This window comes from Corvus kubaryi, unplaced genomic scaffold, assembly GCF_017639235.1.
Source record: "Corvus kubaryi isolate FWS band 111438036 unplaced genomic scaffold, C.kubaryi_AGA036_p1.0 37219, whole genome shotgun sequence".
Classification (NCBI taxonomy): domain Eukaryota; kingdom Metazoa; phylum Chordata; class Aves; order Passeriformes; family Corvidae; genus Corvus; species Corvus kubaryi.
In genome coordinates this window covers 119,364-137,954 of record NW_024581062.1, presented here as the reverse complement: position 1 = coordinate 137,954, position 18,591 = coordinate 119,364, and the positions used below count along the sequence as shown (strand labels likewise).

At 58.6% G+C, this 18,591-nt stretch overlaps 1 protein-coding gene across 3 annotated transcripts in view; it reads left to right on the top strand.

Annotated features, from left to right (window-relative positions):
• Nucleotides 1-17,196: 17,196 nt before the first annotated feature.
• DAGLA (diacylglycerol lipase alpha) overlaps nt 17,197-18,591 on the top strand; it is a 57,105-nt gene continuing 55,710 nt past the window's right edge. Inside the window, exons 1-2 of one of the 3 annotated variants that reach the window (XM_042022612.1) lie at nt 17,197-17,314; nt 17,737-17,842. The gene's annotated coding sequence lies outside the window, so the exon portion shown is untranslated. Of the gene's footprint in view, nt 17,364-17,736; nt 17,843-18,591 lie in introns of all 3 variants that reach the window. The other 2 variants (XM_042022610.1, XM_042022613.1) reach the window with 2 other exon arrangements.

The window sequence follows — 18,591 nt, the reverse complement described above, 5'->3', positions numbered from 1 at the left end:
GGGAATCTTTGTGCAGCCGCCTCAGACTCGCTGCCTCCACAGACACATTTTGGGGTGACCTCTCCCTCCAAAGCCTTGGGAGAGGCCTGGATTTTCCCTCCGAAGGCAGAAGCAGGGTAGCCTGGAGAAGAAAAAGCTCTGGAAAAGATCCCACCTGGAAAGACCACGCTCCCAGGGTGATGCCAAGACACAGCTGTGCCCAATCCTCATCCAGTGGGCACTGAAGGCTGGCACCTGGGAGAAAATCCTACAGAAAGCCCTCAGCTCGGGTCTGGCCCTACAAAGGACTCAGGGAAAGCCGCGAATGTCGGGAATTCATGCCAAGCCAGAGGTGGAGGAGCGCGGGAAGGCGATGGCACGGGGGTGATGACCCATGGCCAGCACTGCCACATCCGTTTGTTTTCCAAACATCTCCATCCTGCCACAGGTGCCGGAGCAAAGTCCAGGAGAGCCCTGCTAGCGCTGGAGCAGATCCGGCTGGAAAAGCCTCGAACACCTGCCTGTGATGGATGCAGAAAGGCAGGACCGGAGGGGCAGGAGAAGCAGGGAGGAGGGAGGCTGATCCCATGCCAGCTCTGGGAAGAGGCAAGGTGGGAATTCACCTGACATCCCGGCCTGGAGATAAACAGCTGCTTGTGGAGGCACTTAATGGTCAGGAGGAGGGATTTAATGGCCAAGGATTGTTGGGAACAGCTTGTGCCAAACCCCTCCGACAGCTCCTGTGTAATCAGGGGCGGGAATGAGACTTAAGGTCGCTTCCAAGCCCAACCATTCTGGGATTCCAGGATCTTCAGCTGCTTGGGAAGGGGCCAGTTTCTCAGCGAGGGCAGCACAGCTGAAGATCCTGGAATCCTGGAATGGTCTGGTTTGGAAAGGGCCTTAAAGTCCATCTCATTCCAGTCCCTGCCATGGGCAGGGACACCTTCCACTGTCCCAGGGTGCTCCAAGCCCTGTCCAGCCTGGCCTTGGACACTTCCAGGGATCCAGGGGCAGCCACAGCTTCTCTGGGCACCCTGTGCCAGGGCCTCCCCACCCTCACAGGGAGGGATCTCTTCCCAATATCCCATCCGAATTGGCACAATCCAATATCCGGCACTACAAGGAGTCAATGGGACTGAGGCATCCTTGGAGATGGAAATGCTGCTCCCACAACCTCACAGGGGAATGGAAACTTCATCCCATCCTCTCCGCCAGGAAAATGGGACACAGCAATCCCAATCCCATCTGATCCCTCTCCAACACCGTCACTGGAGCCTCTGGCACCCAGTTTTGTGGAGTGGGAGGATCTGTGTCCTGCAGTGGGAAAGGGGACACTGGGACAGGCTGCTTCTGCTCCATAGCCACTCCCCAGCACTCAGCCCTCATCCAGGCACAGCGGCCATCCCAGGAATGCTGTGCATTGGATAGGGAGAGCTCCGGCTCCGGCTCTGGCTCCGGCTCCGTGCCAGCTGCTGACAGATGTTGGGACTATCAGCCCCCTGCATGCCCGCGGCTCCGGAGTCACGCACCGCTGCCGGTGCCCTCCCGCTCCCGTGCTCCCTGAGGCCGGGAGCAGATGTCCGGCACCGGCCACCTCCGGCATGCTCCACAAATTCCCAGCTCGCCGGCACGGAGAGCGCCAGATGGGCTTCCCGAAGCTCCAGCACAGCACGGGAAAGCAATTCCCGCCACGGCGGGGAGCACCGGGATGATGAACCCGCTCTCCTGCCCCCACCTGTTATTCCCACATGGATATGGAGCCGTTCCATGGTGCAGCAGGCTGTCTGGATTCCCAAAAAGGATTTGGAAGGCAGCGGGATCCTGCCAGCGCTGCCGAGCACCTGCTGCCTTCCCTGGATGTGCGATCCTTGAGGGTATTTTGGGAATGGGCCATTTCATCGCCTGGATGAGGGCTTGTGGCTCTCCAGCAGCGCCTGTGGCTCTTCCCAGTTCCTCTCCAAGAGCTGGGAAGGAGAGGGAGGTCTTGGTATTCCAGAGGCTCCAGAGCCATCCATGTGGCCGGGGTGCATCCGTGACGTGTGATAGGGGCTTTGTGGGGAAGTGGAGACAGGAGCGGGAGGAGGACATTGGGGTGGATCAGACCAGTGGGAGAATTTGCTGTTCCCTGGTTTCCCGCAGGGAATTCTCCGTGCACGGAGGCACTCCGGGCTCCGATGGGATGGGATGAGCTGGAACAGTGCCAGCACTTAATTGAGCTCTGCTGGGTCTTGCCCTCATTAGTGGCCCCTGGCCACACTTGGAGGGAATCCTTCCCGGGGGAGGGGGCGAGGGATGGGATGGGATAAGGGATGGGGCGTGGAGCAGGAATAGGGTGGGATAGGGTAGGAAAAGATGGAAATGGATGAGGTGGGATGGGGAGGGATGGAAGTGTAGGAGATGGGATTGGGAGGGATGACAATAAGTGGGAAGGAATGGAGTGGAATGGGATGGAATGTGAAAGAGTGGGAAGGGATGAGAAGCTATGGGAAATAATGGGATGGGATGGGATAGGACAGGATAGGATAGGACAGGATAGGATAGGATGCCTAAGTGCCCATCTCAGGAGTCCCAGGCAGGGCTTCCCCATCCACTGCCCATGTTTTGGGGTTCCAAGCATGGATGAGCTCCCCCTCCCTCGTGTCCAGCAGGAACACACCCAGGGCAGGGTATTCCCGTTGGGAATGCAGAGGGGAGCACTTTGGCTGAGCTCAGCCCTGCTGGGCTCCGGGGAGTCTCCCCATCCCAGGGGGCTGCAGGAAGGAGGCAGGAGGGTGGCACATCCCACAATCCCAGCCTGGCTTTCCTCCAGGAACAGGAAAGGCTCCTCTTCCTCTTCCTTTCAACCTCATCCTGAGTGTCCCACCCCTTCTGGGCCCCATCCCGCTCCGGGGAACTCCTCCCCGCCTGAGTCATCCCGCCGGGATCCCCCTCCTCAGCCGAGTGTCACCGGCTGACGCAAATCCTCCCACCCCAATCCCAGGTGCCGGATTTAGAACGGCTCCACCGGCGGTGCCAGGGAGGATCCGACACCCTCGGCTGCCGGCGGGAATGGGATGGGGATCCATCCTGGAGGAGATGGAAGTGCAAATCCCGCGGAGGGGTGTGATGGGTGGGGCTGGACAGGAGTGGGAATGTAGGCACCCGTCTTGGAGACGCTTCCACATCCCTCATGCCAGCACTCTCGCCAGGGATGGGATGGGATCCGGGGTGGGGTGGGAAGGGAAAGGATGGGAAAGAGTAAAACGGGGTAAGAAGGAGTGGGAAAGAATGGGATGGGCCACTATCCCAGCACACAGGAGCCATCCATGGGGAAGCCCCAGGGCAGCAGCACGAGGCAGGAGCTGGAGCAGCGTCCGGAGGACTCTGGTAAAGCCCCATCCTGAATCCAGCGCTTCCTGGGTGGTTTTCCACAGGGACGAGCTGTGGGTCCCGAGGTGGGAGAGCGCTGGGGAATGGAATCCCTGGAATGCAGCTCTGGGAATGGGCGTGAAGGGCCAAGGGGAGTCAGGGGCACCAGCAGCACTGGGATGTGACGGCATGCGAGCACGAGGAACTCCAGGATGCACTGGGAGAGACAGGAGTATTGGGATGCGCTGGGAACATCAGGATCCCTGGGAAGAGCACCAGGACGCACTGGGAGCACTGGGAACAGAGGCAGCACTGGAATGCACCAGGAGCATTGGGAAGCACGCCGGGAACACAGGATTAACTGGGAGCACTGGGATGCACTGGAAGCATAAGGACCCATGAGAGGGATGCTCCAGGAGCACTGGGAGTTCTGGGAACACAGGGAACACTGGAATGCACTGGGAACACTGGGATGCACTGGAACTGGGTCCCTTTGAAGCACAGGGATGCTCCAGGAACACCGGGAATCTTGCGAACAGATGGGATGACCGGGAGGTCTGGAAGCATCAGGATCCCTGGGGGTACAGGGATGCTCCAGGAGCACTGGGACGTCTGGGAACAGAGGGATGCAGCAGGATGGAGCGGGATGGAGCGGGATGCGCCGGGAGCCCCGGGATGCGGCGGTGCGGTCTGAAAGCTCCTCCTCGTGGCTCCCGGGGAGAACTACCGGGAGAGGCCCGGGATCCACGGGAGAGCCCCGGGGCACGGGCCGGGCCGAGGCGCCGGGACACGGAGCGTCCCTGCATCCCGGGAAGCACGAGGCGACGGGAATTCCGGGATGCAACGAGGCTCTCCGTGTCCCCGCAACCACCTGGGACAGGACGGGGCCGCGTCCCGGCTCACTTCCCATGGGAACGCGCCACCAGCGGGGACCACCCTCCGCACAGAGCCACCAACCATCCCGGAAAAGCCCGGAGCGCCACCGGGATGCGGGGATTCTGGGAAGGCTTGATGTTAATGCATGGAATGTGATTTCAGGCCACGGTCCTGGCTGATCCAAGTGTGGGAGAGAGGCGGGAGTGGAAAATCACTTCTGCTGCGAGCAGCAATTCCTTTATTTTTCCTTTTGCTGGCAAAGGTACTGAAAATGAGAGGGAGAGAGGAGGAATGGGAACATCCAGGACCCTCAGGGCAGCTGCAGCTGCGCTTCCAGAGAGCTTTCCGTGGATGCTCAAATGGATTGCACCGTGTCCCCAGCCCAGCAGCTTGCTGCTCCTCCATGGGAGATGTCCCCAAAGCAGCAGCGGGAAGATGCAAGAATCCCTCTTAGGGAGCAGGGCCTGGCAGTGGCACAGGGATGTCTGGAAAGGAGGGAGCAGGAGAGGGATTGGGGTCGTTTTGGGGGCCAGTGGTGGGGTTGTGCTTCACTCATCGCCCTTCCCACCCGATCCAAGCGGGATGTGCCACACGGGGATCACTCCCAGCTCTGTTATCCGGGAAGAGGTGCCCCCCTCTCCATGCTGTGCCCTCCAGTCAGAGCTCCACAAGGAAAAATCAATACCTGACTTCCAAAAAAAGCAGCTGCCACTGGCTTTTTATAGCAACCTGTCCCATTTGCATCCTCCCTCAGCCCCGGCCGAGGGAGCCCGACCTCTGGCTAAATTAGCTGCGAATTCCCGAGGGAAACAGCCTTGGAAAAGCAGGAAGGGAGCTTGGTTGTGCTGGAATATTCTACCACAGCTACCCTATCCATTGTTCCTTGCCGGCCATGGTTCCCACAGGGAGGAAAGTCCCTGATGGGATTGTCCCGCTCCTGCAGCACGGCTGGGCAGTGGGATGGGGTGGCTGCCAGCAGTCCCAGCCCCTCATCCCTTTGGGATGTCTTCCCGTAGGAAAAAAGGGATGTGGGAAGGAGGAGAACATGGGGCTACCCCAGACAGGGAGCTCGTGCAGGGAGCAGGGACAGGGATGGCAGGAAAAACCCTGGGATGGGGAGGCGCTGCCGCTCTTCCCCTGCAGAAATCCCACTCGTATTCCGTGGATTCCAGAGGTGCTGAGGCAGAGGAGCAGAGCACAGGGAATATTTAGGTCACGGTAAATGAGCTCCCACATGAGAGCCTCTGGAGCTGCACCTATGGAAATTGGGAAGGGGGTTTGGACACCCCTGAGTGGGAGGGGAAGACGGATGGGCCCATTTTCCCAAGGAAACTGAGGAGGTGGAAGGCATGGCATTGTCATGGTTGGATGGACAGGCCAGGAACAGTGGGAGGCTCCCAAAACACTTTTAATTCTTGAGGTTTTTGGCGTCCTGCCCTTGGTAAAAGCTTTTCCTGGTTTCCCTCCCCACTCAGCCCAAGTGCTGCCCATCAGCCTCACAGCTGGAGCAGAGGAGTGATGGGATAAAAGGGGAATTAAGGAGGGGCTGCCCTTCCCTTTGGAAGTCCTGGTGGGCTCCTTGCTGTGCTGGTGGGATGGATGCAGGCTGGGGCTCTGGAGCTGCTGGAAGCGCCCTGGGAAAACGTGAGTTACTTCCTGGATTGTGGCCAGAGTATGAGGGGGCCCTGAGGATGGACCAGGATTTTTCCTCCCACGTAAATTTTTCCCTGGCATGGCCAGCAGGTTCAGGGAGGGGATTTTCCCCCTCTATCCTGCTCTGGTGAGATCCCACCTGGAATGCTGTGTCCAGCTCTGGGTGCCTCACTGTAAGAAGGATGTGGAGCAGCTGGAGAGAGTCCAGAGGAGGCCATGGAGATGCCAGAGGGAGGGACACAGGCTGAGAGAGCTGGAGTGTCCAGCCTGGAGAAGGGAAGGCTCCAGGGAGACCTCAGAGCCCCTTCCAGTGCCTAAAGGAGTTCCAAGACAGCTGGAGATTCTTTGGAAAAGGGCGTGGAGTTACAGAACAAGGGGAATGCCTTCCCACTGGCAGAGTGTGGGTTTAGATGGGACACTGGGAGGAAATTCTTCCCTCTGAGGGTGGGGTGGCCCTGGAGTGGATTTCCCAGAGAAGCTGTGGCTGCCTCACCCCTGGCAGTGTCCAAGGCCAGGCTGGGCAGGGCTTGGAGCAGCCTGGGACAGTGGAAGGTGTCCCTGCCCATGGCAGGGGGTGGCACTGGATGGGCTTTAATGTCCCTTCCAGCCCAAACCATTCCGTGACTCCCTGACCCTGGGCATCCCAGTTGGCCTCTGGCAAGGAGAAGAATCCAGCTGGCGGATTCAGGGATGCTCCCCCATAGCTGGGAGGTGTGTCAGGAATTGCTGCCTGATCCGGAGTGCAGCCGGCAGCAAGAGCACTCCTGAGGATGAGTCAGTGTCCCTGAAAACCGGGCTGGTGATCCAGCGAAAAACATTTCAAGGAGAGGCTCCGGTGGAGCTCCGCTCTGCGTCGGTGACGCCATTCCCTGGAGCTGCCTGCTCCAGCCCAGCCTCCCCCCGATCCGTGACTGCTCCGGGGGGCTCCAAGGTGTGTCCCCACCGTGTCCAGCAGCGGAGAGAGCTGCAGCTCTCCCAACTTCTGTCACCTTGTGCCTCTTCCATGTCCCACGCTGGTGGCACCTCTGCTGGAAGAATCCTGGAATGGTTTGGGTTGGAATGGACCTTAAATCCCATCCAGTTCCAGGCGGGGACACCTTCCACTATCCCAGGTTGTTCCATGCCCAATCCAAACTGGCCTGGGACTCTTCCAGGGATGGGGCAGCCACAGCTTCTCTGGGAAATCCATTCCAGTGCCTCACCCCCCTCACAGGGAAGGATTTCTTCCCAATATCCCATCTAAATCCACCTTTTTTTTGGTTTAAAATAATTCCTGCTTGACCTTCCACTGCTCCATGCCTTGGGAATGCCTGTAGTAGGGATGCCCTGGGATGAGTGGGAAGCAGCGCCGGGCAGTGACTGCATGTAATTGGTGTCACCATGAGCAGCTGATGCCGCTGATTTTGGGATGAGTAATTCCAGCAGCTTCATTTGGGAAATCAGCCTCTTTGTGTCTTGCCGGGCTCATTTGCAGGACAGCCCTGGCGCAGCCGGAGTCTCTGTGCCGGCAGCCGGACATCTGGAATGCTGGCGTGACCCTGGCTCCGTGCCTGCCAGGGGTGGACACAGCACAAATCCTTGGCCCTCTGCCCCCAAAAAGGGGGATTTGCTGCCTGAGGGGAAGGGGAGCCCTCATTAGCACCTGGCAGGAGGGACAGGGGCCACGGAATTCCTTGTGGATGCAGAGGAAAGCGAAGGGTTTAAAAGGTTTGAGAGAGCACCCTTGGGATTCTTAGGGTCTGTGTTTAGTTTTGTCCATGCCTGTGGGATCAGGCTCTCCTGGAATACTTGCAGTGAATTTTAAGGCAGTTTTGTTCCTGGGTGATGTTCTGTGTCAGTGTCCTGGGATGAGGGATTTGAGCTTTGTGTCCTGCTTGGAAGTGGCCTGGGTGACACAAATTCATCCGGCCTTGCTCCCACACATCCCAGCAGTCAGGTGGGGATGGGAGAAGGGGGTGTCCATGGGGTTTGTTCCCTCGGCTCCAGAGCTGCGGGAGAGCCATCATCCTCCCTTCCTGAAGGTGGATGCTCCTCTCCAACCTCTACCACCCAATCCCTGGGCATTCCCACTCCCGGGGAATTGAACTGGAGCCACTGACAAAGAGGAAGGGGTGTGGCCCCCTGGAAAACTCCCTGCTGCTCTGAGGGATGGGGACAAGCTGTGCTCGGTGACATCTCCCAACACTGGGATCAGCGGGAGGGACAAGCTGGAGGGCGGCCAGCCTCGGGACAGCCCATCCATGCTGCTGCATTCCATAGCTTCCCAGCTTTTCCAGGCGCCTGTTTGTTTGTGTGGGTTTATCTCAACAGCAGCCAGTGGCAGCTTGGCACGGAATCGGGAGCTGCTGCTCCGAGCAGCTCCTGGGAATGTGGCTCCAAGATGGAGCTGCCCACACAGCCAGCGGAATGGGCTGCAAGAGCAGCTCACAGCTGGCACTGGCACCTCTCCTCATCTTCTTCCCTCCCTGGGGATCTCTGGTGGCCCAAAGGAGATCCAGAGGGTGGGTGTCCAGGGTCCTTCCGTCCTTTTGTGGAGCATCAGCTGCCTTGTAACGTTTCCTGGATCCCCCTGGATCCCTGGAAGTGCTCCAGGCCAGGCTTGGAGCAACCTGGGATAGGGGAAGGTGTCCCTGCCCACGGCAGGGGGGAGGAATTCAATCATCTTTAAGGTCCCTTCCAACCCAAACCGTGGTGTGATCCTAGGATTCAGTAGCTGCCAAGGTGGCCGGAGCAAATTCCTCCTCCTCCGCCTGGTGGAGCAATCCCGGGGAGTGGATGATCCTGTCCGTGCTGCTCAGGACTTCCCCCAGGTTGTGCGGGATGTGGGATTGCTGGGAATGAGTGCCTGGTGAAGGCTCCTTGTGGGCTCTTGCTCACTGAATTTTGGGATCTGCAGCTCCTTGAGGACTTTTTGGCCTGGTTTCAATCCAAGGGCTGCCCGTGATTACTTGGGATGGGGGAGACATAATTGTTGCTTCCAGAGTTTTTCCTTCAGGGAAACCCAGAACAGTTTGGGTTGGAAGAGCAGGGACACCTTCCACCGTCCCAGGCTGCTCCAAGCTTTGCCCAGCCTGGCCTTGGACACTTCCAGGGATGGGGCAGCCACAGCTGCTCTGGGAAATCCATTCCAGTGCCTCACCCCCCTCACAGGCAGGGATTCTTTCCCAGTATCCCATCTAACCCTGCCCTCTGGCAGTGGGAAGCCACTCCCACTGTCCTGTCACTCCATCCTTTGTCCAGAGTCCCTCTCCAGCTCTCTCAGAGCCCTTAGAGTTCCTTCCTTCCCGAGTCCCTCTGTTTTATGCCCATGGATGTGGCAGTGCCTGGGGCCAGCCCGAGGTGGGCAGAGGTTCCCCAAACCCCCTGCTCTTCCCGCTGGATCCCTCAGATCCCAGCGCGGAGCCGCACAGCGCTGCGTGCCTCAGCCTCTGAGCTCCACCACCTTCGCTGCCAAGGGAATTTTCCCCCCTCTTTTCTCCCCAGCTCCTGCTTTCAGAGCCTTGTTTGTGGCCGTCAGGATTTGACAGGCTCTTGGCACGCCTCCCACCCCCACGGCAGCAGCAATTCCCACCCTCTCCCCCTTTTCCCTTGCCCTGCCGCCGCGGTTGGAGACCTGTCGGGAGGGCTGCGTTTGCCGGGAAATCAACTCCCAGCCTGTTTTCAGAGCCAGAAAAGCCCTGGCACAGGGATGACAGCAGCAGAAGCCAAGAGGCTCAGATGGTTTTAAATGTCAGGGAGAGGTGTAAACGGATCTGGGAGACAGCATGTCCAGGAGCCATGGGATCTCACACACAGCAGCTCCAGAGCCAGCATCCCGCGCTTTTCCCGCTCTGGGAGCCGTGGCTGTGCCCGGTCACTGCCCTGGGGCCTGCTGGGATTTGCCCGTGGGATGGTGCTGGTGGCCTCTGGAGAAGGGGAGGACGAAGGGCTGGCAGGGGCAGCGCTGCTGATGAGCAGAAGCGCAAATGCGCCTTGGCTCCCGCTGCCTCCGTGACCTTTTCTGCTCCGACGTGATCCGTGCTGGCACTCGCAGCCGGCGGGAAGGGGGAAGTGGTCATCTGGGCTTGGCCTCTGTGTGCTCGCCTGCTCGGCCCTGCCACTTCCCCAAAAAAGAGTTCGGAGTCTCCGAGAGTCAGCAAGTTGTCGGTGCCAGCCATCTGTCCCACTTCCCTTAGCAACCATCCGTCCTTTTCTCCTTCACGGAGTGTCTGAGGCAGATCCCGCCTGGCAGAAGCTCTCCCGCTTCCCTTTTTGCCTCTCTGGATCATCCCCATCTCCTGTCACTGTGGCACGGAGTGCTGACATCGGAGCACGCTCCTCTCCCAGGAATTGCTGGACAAAGCTTGGACGGGGGCTGTTTCCTCACGTTCCTGCCGGCTGTTTTTTTTCTTTCCAGCCTGATCTTTCCCAGTTCCTCTCCCTCAGGAATTGTTCAGGCTGGAAAAGACCTCCAAGATCGAATTCAGCCACCCAGCTCTGCCATGGCCCCAAACGCCACATCCACTCAGCTTCTAAATCCCCCCAGGAATGGGGACTCCACCACTGCCCTGGGCAGCAGGATCCAACCCTTTCCATGAAGGAATTTTCCCTAATATCCAAAGAGAAATTCCCCTGAGGCAACTTGAGGCTTGTCCCTTGTTCCCTGGGAGCAGAGCCTGACCCCCACCAGGCCCCACCCTCCCACCAGCGAGTCACGGAGAGGGAGAAAGTCCCCCCTGAGCCTCCTTTTCTCCGGGTTAAGGTAAAATTCCCTGCTGTATTTCATGGACTTGTACAGAAGGGAGCTGGGAACTTCTCCTCAGGGTAATTATTCCTGGTTATTGGTTTCCAACCTCTGCTTTGCTCCGAGGTCCCTCTCCCGTCTGCCTGCTGGGCTGTGATCCCAAGGCCTCTGCCAGGACTTTGTGGAGGAGCTGTGCCGCAATTTAGGATTTGGGATCTCCACGGGCAGCGGCGTCTCCCGGTGAGAGCTGAGCTTCCCCCTCTGGCAGTTCGGAGCTGGGATGAAGCCAAGTGGGTTAGAGGAGGCTTTGAGGTCCGGGAGAAGCGGGGAATGGCTCTGCAGCCTGGTGTGAGGAGCGGGAAAGGAGCCAGGAGCGGAGCCAGGGAGGAATCCTTAATGGGAAACATCCTGGTTCAGCCCAGCTGCCTCCAGAAGCAGGAGCAGGATCCTGAGGAAGCGGAGGAGGGAGGGATTTGACCTAATGAAATTATCCAAGTGCCTTGGCTCCAGCTGCTGCTGCTGCTGCCCAGTCACATCCGACAGATGTCCGGAGACGTGGCCCGCGGGGAGGGATCGAATCCTCCGCGGAGCATCCGCATCCCCCGTGCTGTGCCCGCGTCCGACAGCGGCATTCCAGGCTTCCTAGAGAGCCTGGAATGGGCGGCTGCAGGTGCTGCCTGGTGAGGGAGAGCTCCCTGGAACTGCCTCCCTGGAGCACCGACAGCACCAATGCAGCTGATCCGTAAATTTCCCTGTCCTGCCACAGCCATTCCCACCATGGGAGGTGAGCAGGCTCCTGGAAATCGGGAAGCAGCTCATCCTCGGGGTAAATTCCTGTGCTTTGGTGTCTCGGCCAGGGAAGTTGTGTTCGTGCCACGGAGCCCTGGGAAAAGGCCAGCGCTCCTGCTTGTGGGGGTGAAGGCATCCCACATCCCTCAAGCTCCTGCTAAAATCCTGATTCATCCCTGGGCTGGAGCTCTCCTCCCGAAGGAGGATGGAGCCAAGGGCATTCGAAAGGTGGGCGGGGAGGAGGAACAACACGCAGGAATGAAGCAGATAAGGAAAATGACACGTTGTTATTGCACCTGGACTAGGCAGGGCCGGGATGGATGGAGCTGGGAATTCCAGCGGCTGCCAGTGCTGCCAACACAGCCCTGTGACTCAGGGGAGCTCGGGAATTCGCCTTTTCCTCCCCTCTGAGCCTTTAGGGTTCAGTTCCATGCTTTTTTTGGTTTCAATTCCCTGCAAAACCATGAGGCTTTTACAACCCGAGGTGAAAAAGCTTTGGGAAGTGGGGTTTGTCCAAGGGGGAGCACGGGGGATGCCGGCAAATATCCTGACAGCCCAGAGCACTGCTTTATCTGCTCATTTTTCGCAAAGGAAAAGCCACCTGGAGCTGGCAGGCAGGAAGATGGCCTGAGCTTTGCTGAGAAACCCCAGTGAGCTGTTATTTAATGGTCCTTTTCCATGGCAATGGCTCCTTCCCAGGGAGAAATTTCTGGGCTGAGGAGTCACAGCTTGGATAAGGCTGGGTAACGTCCTCGGGAGGGGGAAGTGCTGGCGGGATTGACAGCAAGTCTCGGAGCCTCAGCTTCCAGAGTTAGATCTGGCACCAATTTAGCGAAGCAGCTGGAAAGAGGAGTTTGTGCTTGGAATCATGAGCAGCGAGGGCTGTGCCGAATTCCGGGATGCAACCTGCAGGAGAAATCCTTTCCAGGCTTTTTCCGTGGAGCCAAACCCGTCCGTGTGCGCACGGGCGTGTTTACTACGTGCCAAGAGTGAGCCCACGGCGTGGGAACCCCTTGGGAAAGGGAGGGATCCCACCAGGAAAGCGGCTCGGAGGCTGGAAAGGGGGTCCCTAAGGAAGGGACAGGCGGGAATGGGCAGAGCTGTGCCGAGGGAAGGAGCTGGGAATGTGGCAGCCTTGCTCTGCCCGTCTCACCTGCAGTGGGACCCAGTGCTGCCCACGCCTTGGGAATTTATGGAACACATCCTTCCCTGTGAGGGCGGTGAGGCCCTGGAATGGATTTCCCAGAGAAGCTGTGGCTGCCCCTGGATCCCTGGAAGTGTCCAAGGCCAGGCTGGACAGGGCTTGGAGCAGCCTGGGATAGTGGAAGGTGTCCCTGCCCATGGCAAGGGGGTGGAACGGGATGAGCTTTGAGGCCCCTTCCAACCCAACCTGTTCCAGAATTCCATGTCTGATCCCTTCAGGTGCCTGACAGAGGTTTCCCAATTCCTGCCCTGCCTTTGGGTGGCATTCCAGCCTCTGGTGTGCCAGCCTGAGCCTGAATTTGGACTTCCAGCTTATCCCTGGATCAGCTGTCCTCAGGTTTGGCTCTGACTGGGATGTCTCCCCTCTGAATTAAACTGGTTTTTAGGGATTCAGGCTCAGGGGTGGGACAGCAGCCTGGGCCCTCCAAATCCCCTCCCGGTGCTGGAGGAACCACGGGAAGCCGAGGCAGCCGCAGGGGGAGATTTCTCTGAACGTCTGGAGCATGGGAGAAGCCTCTCCATTAGGGAATGATTTTCAGTTAAGGTTTGAGTGATGCTGCTTCTCTGCAGAGCTGCAGCAGCTGCTCCTGCTGGGGGGGACTCTGCCAGCCGCTCATCCCTGCCTTGGGAGCTTCCCAGGGCTCGGGAATGACACGGAGGCTCGGGCCGGGAGGTGCTGGCTCGGGGGGCATCTGGGAAGGGCGGGATTCTGGGGAGATGTGCTGGGATCATGAAGGATTGGAGGAGTCTGGAGGCACCGGATTAGCAGCGCTTTGGTAGGAGGCGATGGAGGCTGGTGGCTCCGGAGAGTCGCGGGCGGGAATCGCGCTGGGAAGGGAGAGAGGGAGGGAGGGCTGGGAAGGCACAGCCACCACGGGGATGGAAGCAAACCCAGGCACTTCCCGCTCGGTGACATGGGAATGGGGGGCAGGGATGCCTGTTGCTGTGGTTTTCAAAAGCGCTTCCCAAATGCCGGTTGGGAACCGCGGGGTTTGGTGGGAATTTTGTGTGGAATTACGGTTGGCTGCGCAGAGGGAGCAGCCTCGGGTTGTGCCAGGGAAGGTGTACATTGGATACGGAGGAAAACTCCTTCATGGAAAGGGTTGTCAGGTGTTGGAACAGGTCCCAGGGGTGGAGTCCCCATCCCTGGAGGGATTTAAAATCCGTGTGGATGTGGCACTTGGGGACGTGGGATAGTGGTGGCCTGGGAACAGTCGGACTCCGTGATCTTGGAGGGCTTTTCCGACCTCAGTTCTTCAATAATTGATATTCCCAAGAGAGCAAGAGGCAGTGGGTGAGGCACTGGAATTCTTTCCCCTGGAGGGAATGTCGGGATAATGCTGTTGTCCACCTTTCCCCGGTGGCCTGTCCCCTTTGAGAATGACAAGAACACCTTCCCAAGACTCTTGTTGCCATCATCCCTTGGAATTCAGCCAGCTGGAACAGCCTGTGCCTGCTGCAGGGACGACAGAGCCCAGCCTGGTGTTTGCAGGGATTGAGGAGGTGGTTCGGATAACCTGGATGTTGGAATCCCTGCAATTTCAGGGAGATTGTTGCACTCCCAGCCTCGTTCCCACCGTTTCCTTATGATTTGTTGTAATCCTAATGGAGCAGCTGAGGGGAATTGGCAGGGTTGGGATGGAGGAGGAGAGGGGCTCGTTACCCCGGGAGTAACAGAGCGTCTGGCTCCGACTGGGAGCCCAACAGGAGCAGGATTTCGGAGCAGCGGGATTGGATGTGCTGTGCCTGGGGGCGGTGGCAACGACAACAAACTGAATAATAATAATAATAAAAAGCTTCCCATGTTCCCAGCTATTCCTGGAGCCTCGTTCCTTGTCCAAATCTCCTGGAGGAGGGGGCCGGTTTGCTTTCAGGTTTAGGACAGTCCTTAACCCTGGAATCTGTTGGCTTTTTTTGTCAGGGCACCGGGATCAGCGGAGCTGGATGGGTTCTCTGTTGACTGAGTCCTTCCTGGCACGTTCCAGGGATCTTCAGAGCTCCAAGGCTGCCTACAGAGGTCTGGACTTTTCCTGGGTGCTGACATGGAGAATTCCAAGGCTGTGGTGTGAACCAGCCCTGTGCCATATCCATGTGTTGAGGAATGATGCTCCAGCTGGAAGAACACCACAGAATTCCCTCGCCCTCACATTCCCGGGCCATTCCTGCACAAGCAGCACACATCCATCCAGAGGTGAGTAAGGAATCCCTGAAGCCACTGGGGCCTCTGGAGGATGGATGGTGGAGCCCTGATGGAGAGGCTGCATCCGAGGTATCCATGGGGATAACCCAGCTGATGGATGCCTGGGATGCTCCAACTCTCCTTTACATCCCTCTGAAGGTGTAGGACTCCTGGGAATGTGTGTAGTCTCCCTGCCATTGCCCCGGGCATTTAGAGCCAGGCTCAACCCTTTCCCACAGGTTGGGAAGCTCTGAAGTGAATGGATTTGCTCTGGAGGCTGGAGGTGGGGACGGATCCGTGCGAACATCCCGTCTTTTGTGACAGGCTCAAATTAATTCCTTAATTCCCTTAAATGCTTCGCCACCCGCCCTCTGTGTCATGACAGAGGGAAAAGATGGGCTTTCTGAGGGCATTAATCCTTTCCCTTCATGCTTTAGGGAATGTTCACGCATCCAGTCTATCCAAAACATTCCGAAATTGCCTGTAAATGGCGTCACTGCCGTATAGGAGTCAGGGACCGGAGCCCTGGGGATCACTGGCATGAATCCCAATGCTGGAGCTGGGCTGGAAGTGCAATCTGGTCCTTGCAATCTGGTGGAGCCAGGCTGCAGAGGGGCAGCTGGAGCAGGTGGAACGCAGAAATCCTGAGCTGTATCGGATTAATTGCCTGGTGTCCATTAATTGGCAGGATCTGGGCTGGGATGGGCTCTATCCCACCCCTTGGAAAGCCTCGGATGGCTTCCGATTGTATTTCCCCGAATAAAAGAGTCATTTCCAGTGTTCCTGAGCTTCTTCCCTCTGTCTGCTCCAGGTTTGGGGGCTTCCAGGGGTGCCTGCCTGCCCGGGAGCGGATCGTGCTGAAGGGAGACCTTGGAAGTGCCACAGGCTGGATGAAACGATTTGTCGGAATGCTAAATTTGGCAGCAGCTTTTCATCCGAACCGGAGCCACTTTGCACCTGTCTGGGAAGATAAAGGGGCTTGGAATGAGCGTGAGTGGGATTTTTCTGCCTGAACGGGATACAAAGGCCTCGGCACAAATGAATTCCGGAGCTTCAAAGGTTTTCCTTGAATGTTTTTCCGCCCCTGTCAGGCTGTTTTATTTCCCAGGTACGGTGATATCACCCAGCAGACCATTTGAAGGCTGCTCCACTTGCTTTAAGGAGGAATGGGCAGGCGAGGATGTGCCGCTATTCCCTGCTGGATCAGCTTTTCTGGGACAGGGATGATTTCTTTTTTTTTTTTTTTTTTTGCTATTTTTCTAGGCTGTTTTTTCAGTAGGAGCATCTAAGTTGTGTCCTTGGATGATGGCAGCTGCTGTGTCCAAAGGGAATTGCTGTCCTTCCTCCCGAACGGGATGGTCGCTGCGGTGTGTCCATACTTACGAGTGTTTTTTTGGGAAAAAGGTGATTGGTTGGAAGGGATCTTAAAGCTCATCCCGTTCCACCCCCCCGCCGTGGGCAGGGACACCTCCCACTGTCCCAGGGTGTGCTCCAAGTCCTGTCCAAGGTGGCCTCGGACACTTTCGGGGATGGAGGAGCCACAGCTTCCCTGGGAAATCTGTTCCAGGGCCTCACTGTCCTGACAGGGGAGAATTTCTTCCCAATATCCCATCTAACCCTGCCCTCTGGCAGTGGGAAGCCATTCCCTCTTTTGCTGTCACTCCACACTCTTGTGAACAGCCTCTCTCCATCTTTCTCGGGAACATTTCCTGACAGGAAAGTGCTGACTTTTCCATGCTGGGCACTGGAAGCGTGAGGGAGAGGACACCTCTGTGCTGTGCTCGGTAGTTCTCCAGAGGGTAGGGATGGTGGGAGAGCCCCAGGTGTGGCTGAGGGGAGATTTTGTTGCTTCCTAAATTCCCCGGTTGGAGGGGAAGAGGCAGGTGGGGGTCGGGCTGTGCTCCCAGGGAACAGGGACAGGACAGGAGGAAATGGCCTCAAGCTGTGCCAGGGCAGGTTCAGGTTGGACACCAAGGAGGAATTTCCGCATGGAAAGGGCTGTCAGCCATTGGAAGGGGCTGCCCAGGGAGGTTTGGAGTCCCCTCCCTGGAGGTGTCCAGGGAAGGCCTGGATGCGGCACTCAGTGCTCTGGGCTGGGGACAAGGTGGGGATTGTCACGGGCTGGACTGGGTGGTCCTGGAGGTCTTCTCCAAGGGAATTGGTTCTTGTGGGATCCTTCCGTGATTCTTGTGCGATCTTTCCGTGATAACGTCGGTAGCGCAGGTGACCCCCAGCCCAGCGGAGGCCTCTGCTCGCACCAGGTGGGGTTTGCTTGGATCCCAGCGAGGATTCCCGGCTGGAAGCGCGGCCAGCCCGGGATTGCCCCGCCCCGTGGCACTGTCTCCGGCCGCCGCCAGGCGGCGCCACGGCGCCCCGCACCCCCCGTTGCCGTGGCGACCGCAGGTTGCGTAGCGGCCCTTACGCAGTTGACGCAGTGGGCGGCCCCGGCGAAGCGGGGGCGGCCCCGGCAGGGCGGAGGCGGCGTTGGAGAATCGGGGGCCGCAGGGCCCCCGGCATGGAGGAGGCGGCGGCGGCCGCGGCGCTCCCGAGGCAGCGGCAGCGAGGTGAGGGCCGGCGATGGGAATGCGGCAGCGGGGGCCGGCGCTGCGGCAGGTGCGGGGGAGCCGGGAGGGCGCTGGGAGGGCCGGGGGTGCGCCCGCCGCCGCCCCCCGCCCCGCTCGGGTGCAGGCCCGTGGCGGCCCGGGGGTCTGGATCCCGCGGGAAGCGCGGCGTTCCCGCCGGGAGGGCCCCGCTGCGTGTGGCCTGCGCGCCCTGGGAAGCGGTGGGCTGCCACCTGCGGCCCTGGAAAGGCGCCATCCTGGCCCGGGCAGGTGCGGGGCGTGAAGGCGATCCCCTGGTTTGGGATTCGGGGTCCTGCGGTGGGAGGCGGGAGCGCTGCTGCTGGATGTCCAGGGAGGAGAGGCTGCGGTGTGGGTGTGGGTGTGACACAGGGATTCTTGCTCCCAGCTTTTATTACTTCCCGCAGGGAATGGTACCTGACTTGAGCAACGCGGGCGGATGCTGAGCCGTGGCCGTAAAAATCCCAAATTTAGGCTCGCAGGCAGCTGCGGAAGTGATATATCCTTATAAAAGTAAGGAAGATGTCGCTCCGAGGTCTTGGAGCTGGGATGCTGCCAGGCTGCTCAGCCAGAATTCCCGCTGTGCCCAGTTCTGGGAATTAGTGCCTGCTGGTGTGTTTGGGACAGGCTTCAGTTGGCACTGGGAATGTGGGAATGGGGATTGCCGAGCCTGGTGCACGGCATGGTCCTTAGAGCGTGCTCCAGGTGGGAATTCACACAGTGATTCCCAAAGGCAGGATATATAACCCCGGGACCATGAAAGCAGCACAGCTCTGGGAAACGGTTTTAAAGGAGAGGGGTATTCCAAGGTGGGAATCTCCCACCTGGATGAAACTTAGTGGGGATGACTTGCTGCAGCCTCCTGGCAGGACAGGGAGCAGCACCCGAGTTTTTGTGGTCAGGGTGAGTGTTCTTAAGTGGGAGATAGTGAAATTGTGGGAAGTGGCTCTTGGAAAGCTTCGGACTCTCCGTGATTCTGGCGTTGGTGTATCCCGTGGCCACCGCTGGAAAAAGCTTTCCAAGTGGGAAACCTGAGCTGGGGGAAGGTGTTCGCTGTGTCAGGTGATGGTTGTCGGGGTCATAAAAGTTGCATGGGGGTCTTAAAGCTGCTGGTGAAATTCCAGCAGTGCCAGCTTGGATGGGGAATGGCCGAGGGGGTCGGGAATGGCTGACAGGGACAAGAGATTTGGAAAAGCATCTGTTACATGGTAAATGATACAAATAACCTGGAATTTCTGCAGCCAAAACCCTTCAGCCAGGAG